The sequence below is a fragment of the Silene latifolia genome, chromosome X (genome assembly GCF_048544455.1).
Source record: "Silene latifolia isolate original U9 population chromosome X, ASM4854445v1, whole genome shotgun sequence".
NCBI lineage: Eukaryota > Viridiplantae > Streptophyta > Magnoliopsida > Caryophyllales > Caryophyllaceae > Silene > Silene latifolia.
The window spans coordinates 144916894-144923807 of NC_133537.1; the positions used below are offsets into that span (position 1 = coordinate 144916894).

Consider the following 6914-nt stretch of genomic DNA (forward strand, 5'->3'; position numbering starts at 1 on the left):
ATTCATGTTTGTTTTAGTGTTACTTTACATTACTATTTATGGAAAGTCAAGTGTAATGTAAGTTTTGAAGAATACAAATGGACAAAGAGAATGCACAACTGATACAACGTCAACATGCTCAGCATGGTTGCTATACACTACTTAAAATTTCCTCGATCTCAGAAACAAGAAGCCACTACCAAATCAGTTGAACAACTGCAGTCATCATTGCTAAAAAAAATTGATCTCAAACGAATGAATTAAAATGCGGATTTGCGTTTTTGTTTCATAATATCAATGTTGACAGAAAATGGACATGAAAATCTTCGTTCTAATCATCCCTAACCTGTAAATCAACTATTTTCTTATTCCAATAGCTCACTTAGAGTCGTCATCCCTAGCCACTTACAACAACACTTTAGGTAATTGAGAAGTTAAACTTACACAAAAAGTAAAGACCATTGGCAATTGAAAAGTTCAACCTCCGAGCTCACTACTGCAAGTTTCATATCAAAGTCATGAATATAAATTAACAGAATATCAGAGAGTTATGAGTTATAAATTCAGGTCGTCTTTCTAATTATCTTTCAAAGAGATAGATTTCTCTCTCGGGATAGTTTTAAGAGACTAATCATCCTTCATAAGTGCCTCAGTAGTGCTGCTAGAATCCAAGGCCTTCTTTCGGGGGGTTTCTTCTACTTGTAGTTCAATAGCTGCTGCTGGCGACTCTAGCTAATCTGACTTTTTGAAAGCTTATAAGAGCTTTTGTTACGTTTGTCAAAAAAAAATAAGAGCTTTTGTTGACTTTTCTTTCTCTTGAGGATTTTATACTGTTTCTTTTCCTCCATAGCTTGTTGGTATAACTTTCCAGGAGTGAAATTATCCATCATATTATTATCACCACCAGAATCATCATTAAAGTCATCATCATTAGAAGTTGAAGCTGCTCAAACAAAAGGCACATCTTCGCCCTCGCTCGCTCTATATTTACCAAAAAAAATCCATCATTCGTAAAGATCTGATCCAGCCCACTTCTTGATGAGGATCCATGTCAAAGCCCATAACATCAGTCTCAAAACCACCTTGTACAAATCTTGCTGAAACATGGTACAATATTGAGATAAATACACCTTTATCGAGTTAGTATAACTACATAAGGAGTCTAATACAACCACCCTGGTATAATTATATCAAATTCAAGCACATTTTATAACACATCCAGTAATTCTTTCATTGCAACTACGATAGTCTCTTTCATTACACCTACTATAGCTTCAACAAACTAACAAAAGAACAAACAAGACCGCAAAACATCACCTAGTTCAAGCCGGATTCCCAATTCAACATAACCCTAAACTCTTAAGGACAAGCAAAATCATGATGTCAAATAAATCAAAGTTCAAGTGACAACAACAACAACATTACCCTAGTGCCTCAGTAGCTCCCGCAAAATGCGAGGTAGGAGGGTCGGTTGTACGCGGTCTTACCCTTGTGTTAGCAACACGAAGAGACTGTTTCCGAATGACCCAAGATGAAAATTGCGTCGAAAAATACGTCGAATGACTGATACTTCACAATAGAAAGAAGCGAAGTCACTTTAGTGCGTCATTTTGCTTTATTCGATCATAGTCCGAAACCAAAGAGTAATGAATCTTTGATTCCATAGAAAAGTGGAAAACGTCATTAAACAAAAAGATATCAATTAAAATACAACCACATTAAAAAGAATACAAAAAATACTCCAAATAACACAAATGTTCATGTGAGATCATCCTCCACAATGAAAGATGAGAATTTGTCAACATTAAATTGAGTCCGAGGAGGTAGAACAAGCAGAATGAAAAAATTCAGGGGAGTTGATGAACATGGAAGGTTTAGTTCACTTGAAATGTAAAATGGTTCATCATGGAATGTTAGAGACAAGATGAGCAGTAGAAGCATTCCATGGAAAGATATCAGGTTGCAAGAGCAGATGAGAATATACAGAAAAGATATGAAAATTATCTATCCACAACTCACCTTGTTACTTTCATCTCCTGCCATTTTTGCATAACCAGCCTCCTAAGTTATATGTATATTCAACTCATACAAGATCCGCGGGTAAAAGCTAGCTAAGTAAAGCTGCAATAGCTGATCAAGTGAGAAGGAGACAACGACTATGCAGCTAGATTGTAAGATCCGCTGGTAAAAGCTAGATAAATAGAGGCGCAATAGCTGAACAAGTGAATGAATAGTAGTGAATAGTTGAACTATGTGGGCAGGTTGGGATCATTTTGGCGGGTTGGTGTTGGCAGGTTGTTCACTCCAACAGTGATAGTCTGTCTTGGGCCTGATTGTTAAGCATCCTTGCGGAATGGATATTGGACAAACCTCTCATGTACTACCCTCTATTCTCTTATTCTATACTCACTTCCTCACCACTCATTCCTCTGCTCTTTCCTCAACCACACACACAGCTTCACCTTTTCCTTTCACTTTCATTATCTCACAAACACTGAATTTGATGACCGCGACCACCTCAACCATGCAAGCGGAAGCATCGGAATCAACGTCAACGTCATCATCGCCTTATCACCGCTACATAAAACTCCCCAATCCTCTTCAGGTTTGTTTTGACTTTAATTTCTTATTTTTTAAATTATTTGGGTTGGTGATTTGCTTTGAATCCCCAAGCTCATACACTGTTCAAATCTACAGTTTTATACGACTTCCCTTCCTGTCCTTTTGGCTGCCTTCTATTTTACATGGCAGTAGCCAGCGGTTTGCTGGGCCTTCATACACATTTGGACTGCCCTTCTCATTCCCATAATGCCACTTGGGCGCATGTAGCCCAATTAGAATTAGAGCTGGCAGTCTGGCGTTCTTGGTTACGCAGACCATTGTAATACCATGCTTATACACCCCTTGATTTTCTACCTGCCATATCTGAACACCTAAATCGCCATATCCAATAGAGTAAAAGGCCAGACTTCCACATGTACAAAAACAGAAACACACCTTCATGCACTAATCAATCAGAAGTTCCTTTGATTGCCAATATCTTGCCTTTTTGTATTAACCACCACCTACATGTTGTAGACAGCTTCTCTACTTCAAATGTTTTGTATTGTTGTTCGAGTCCCTGAAAGAATGAGAAGCAAAATATAAAGTAAGGCAAATTGAGGGAAACGTTAAGTACCCTAAGTAAGTTTGGTCAACCTAAATGTAACTCTCATCCAAAGCTCTTTTACCACCATTATATACACATGTAATTTGTATTCACCTGACTACCATTTGCAATAATCGTTATTTTACCCCATACCACTAACTCATTTTCCTAAACATGGAACATAATTCCCAAAATAATTCAGGTAGACTAACATATTTACCTGACAATCAACAATAGGTTTAGAAAGATCAACATCTTCTGAAATCGTAAACGCATCAAAATCATCCTCAAGTTTCCCGTTCGAATCCTTTACATCAAAATCAAATCTTTACATCGCCAAACTCGGTAAATAGTACTCTCTCATATTCTATATATTCTTCTCCTTTCTTTTTTACACAAGAAATAAGAAAGTGAATTTGGATCACACAAAACACATTACCCCACATGCCAATGAATTTGGACCACACAAATCAGCCTAAAAAAGAAAATAGAGAAGAAAACTCAAATAACCGAATAAGGAAATAGGGAAGAATATATAGAATAGGGGGGAGTATTATTTATGGTTGGGTCGATTTAGGATAATCAGGTTTTGGGTCAGGCATGGGATGTTCTATGGGATCTGATATTGGGTTTAACAGGTCTAGCAACAAAATCCAAGAAGAAAAATGTTGTGTGAGATATTAAAAATAACGTAAGGACTTATAATGTTTATAAGGAGTCATACTCATTTTTAGCATAAAAATAACCTGAGATGAAGACATGGCTTGTGAAATGAAAGCTGACGAAGAAAAATATTATTATCCAGAATATAGAATGAAACCTCCATTCCCAAACTAAGCAAGCTATTAGTTTGCAGCATTACCGATTGAATACATAGATCTCTCCATGAGTTGAACTCTTAAGCTCAAAATTCAAATTCCACGTCATAATCTGTAGAGCTCGCAGTTGCATTTATATTTTAATTTTGTTCCACAGAAATCTCATTCAAGGGTCAATCTAATCACTAAGTACCTATATCTTCTTTTAAGACAGGTTTTACAGATAACAATCAAGTTCCAGAGATGGTCTATTGTAGGCTCATCAATAGAAGTCAATAATATATGTGCTATTAAGTATTTTCATACAAGCCTATTGACATTAAGAATCGGACAAAAAGCAAATTAAAAAGTTTAGGAGATGTAGAACCTATAGCCAAATGAAGAAAAGACCCTTAGGAACAATCGGCCATAGGACTATAGGAATAGTCTGGCAATGGTATGGTAAATCGCTAGTAACAAACTAACAGTTGTGTATTTGGTTGTTTACTTAAAATAGGCAGGTGTTGGCTATTTGAAATTTATGTATCCGAATATTCTCTCAATATAGATGTTAGGCCACGCAAAAATTTATATATCAATTAATTACTGGCGGTTTCACTTTGCACCATAACAAAAAAAATGGTCTTTAAAATAGTAATTTTGTTTCACCATTAAGCGACCATGATTATCAGATCAGATGAATTCCCAGGAGGTGATGGTCAATTTTAGCTGCATTTAAAACATTGCTCAACTGTACAATACAGCCTCATTTTTCGACAAGAATATAGAACATACCAAATTGATTAATTTCATGCAAGTTTTCCTTTATCTTTCCTTTATCTGCTTGAGAACCCTATAATTTCCCATGACTGTAAAACAAATGTAAAAGTCAGATAAACACAACAATTACATCTACATTAGCAAACTAACTAACCACAGGGGACAACACTACACACTGATAGTCAAAATCGAACAATAAGAATAATCATAAACATGAAGCAAGCGTGATTAAATGACAATAATAATATCACTTAGAAGGTTGTCGACAGAATCTGCATGCCTCATGAGCTGCTGACTCACTTCCCAAACTACATTCACATTACACATCCAAGCAATGTTTCACCCTAGAAATTGGCACCTTTATATGCCTTCGATCTATCAACAAACTCCTTAACTAATCCTTCCAACTACTCACTTCCTGAACTACATTGACATTACACATGTAAGCAATGCTTAACCCCCGGAAACTCATCCTTTTATATGCCACCAATCTATCAATAGACCCCTTGATTAATCAGGGTGATCTCACATGTAAGGTGTCTCTTACAAGATCTGCAGGTAAAAGCTAGCTAAGTAGAGGTGCAATAGCTGATTAATTGAGAAGGAGACAACGACTATGCAGCTAGATTGTAAGATCTGCTGGTAAAAGCTAGATAAATGGAGGCGCAATAGCTGAACACGTGAGAAGATGATGACGGATATGCAGCTAGATTGGAACAAGTTTCGTTGCAATTTTATCACTAAACACAAACATTCAACTTTATAAATCAATCGATAGCCTTAGTATTTCAACTCATAAAAGCATGGCCTTAATAAATCTCATAAGATTATCAATTTTCAATGTACTAAGGCAACTAAATACAAGCATACGAAACAATAAAAGGTAAGCCAAGACAATAGAAGCCACGAAAAACAAAAACCCATCAGCGCTTTATAAATCCGAGAATATAATAGCGGATCTAAATGAACGATAAGCTTTTAAAATCAATCAAAGCAGGTAAAATCTCAAAACCAGTATATCAACAACTCAACAATTTTCGAAACTTATAAGGATATAGATTTTTATGCCAAATATTAGGATTAGAAAATAAAAATATTTTATACAAAACGACTTACGAGTACGAACGTCAAAGGTGTGGATGAGGGGAGAGATTAGAAAAAGGGAAAAGGGAAACGAAGAGGATATGAAGGCTGAGTGAAGGAGGGGAGAGAGCGTGGGGCAGAAATGAATAAAAAATGGGGAACTAGAGTTTGGAGTGTAAAACGACTGAAACTCATCGAAGAAAACTCATAACGCCGCCGTTTAATACCGTTGTCATCTCTTATCATCGCTGGTGGAGCAGCCGTTAACACCTCCAAAACTGATCGGAGGCTAAAGGTGAAATATGAAAACTGAAAAGGTGTGGCTGAGAAAGAGATGAGAAAAAGTAAACAAATGAGAGAGAAGGTGCGGCTGTGAAAATAAAATAGGGAAAGGAAAAAGTGTGGCTGAGGAAGAGGGAAAGTAGAGGGAGTTACGTGTGAGGATGCAAGCCAAGGAATATAGTTGAGCAAAAGGACATCCAATGCTGCCGTTTAAAACTGTTCAAATGAACAGTATACACCCCTTGGAGACTTTTAGAGTAAAAGGTGGGTAGATTTAAGTTGTTAGTAGGTTTAATAAAGTAGTAGTAGTTCCGAAACTTCGGGACGAAGTTTATTTTTAGGGGGTAGAATGTGATACTACAATTATTTTGAGTTACTATAACTTTGCTTATGTGGTTTAATACGATTATTATCGATGCTTTATATATTATACATGTGCAATTGTCTTTATATATAACTTATGATGATAGCGTTTCTTTTGGAATGTACGGAGTTAATATTATGAGTAGTTTGGGATGAACTTCGGGGACGAAGTTCTTTTCAAGGAGGTAAGACTGTAATACTCCATAAGTTGATGGAATTTATATTTACGTTTCGAGGATTTTTAATAATTAATTATGACGTTTGTGATTAATAATTAGTAATTATGAATAAGACGGAATGATGTAATAAAATAATAAATCATGGAATAATGAGTCGGTATGGCAATTGGATAATAATACTAATAATATACGATAATTCATATAATAATAATAATAATAATAAATAATTATGTTATAATAATAATAATAATAATAATAATAATAATAATAATAATAATAATAATAATAATAATAATAATAATA

At 35.5% G+C, this 6914-nt stretch overlaps 1 long non-coding RNA gene across 2 annotated transcripts; it reads right to left on the reverse strand.

Annotated features, from left to right (window-relative positions):
• Positions 1 to 207: 207 nt before the first annotated feature.
• Positions 208 to 6334, reverse strand: LOC141623653 (uncharacterized). 2 transcript variants are annotated; one of them, XR_012533499.1, is made up of 5 exons: positions 5821 to 6334; positions 4720 to 4793; positions 3348 to 3434; positions 1999 to 3100; positions 208 to 1076 (listed from the first exon to the last, which is right to left on the reverse strand). It is a non-coding gene; the product is annotated as an uncharacterized LOC141623653 (long non-coding RNA). The 2 variants fall into 2 exon arrangements; XR_012533498.1 differs by lacking the exons at positions 3348 to 3434; positions 4720 to 4793 and having other exon boundaries at positions 5821 to 6326.
• Positions 6335 to 6914: the final 580 nt, after the last annotated feature.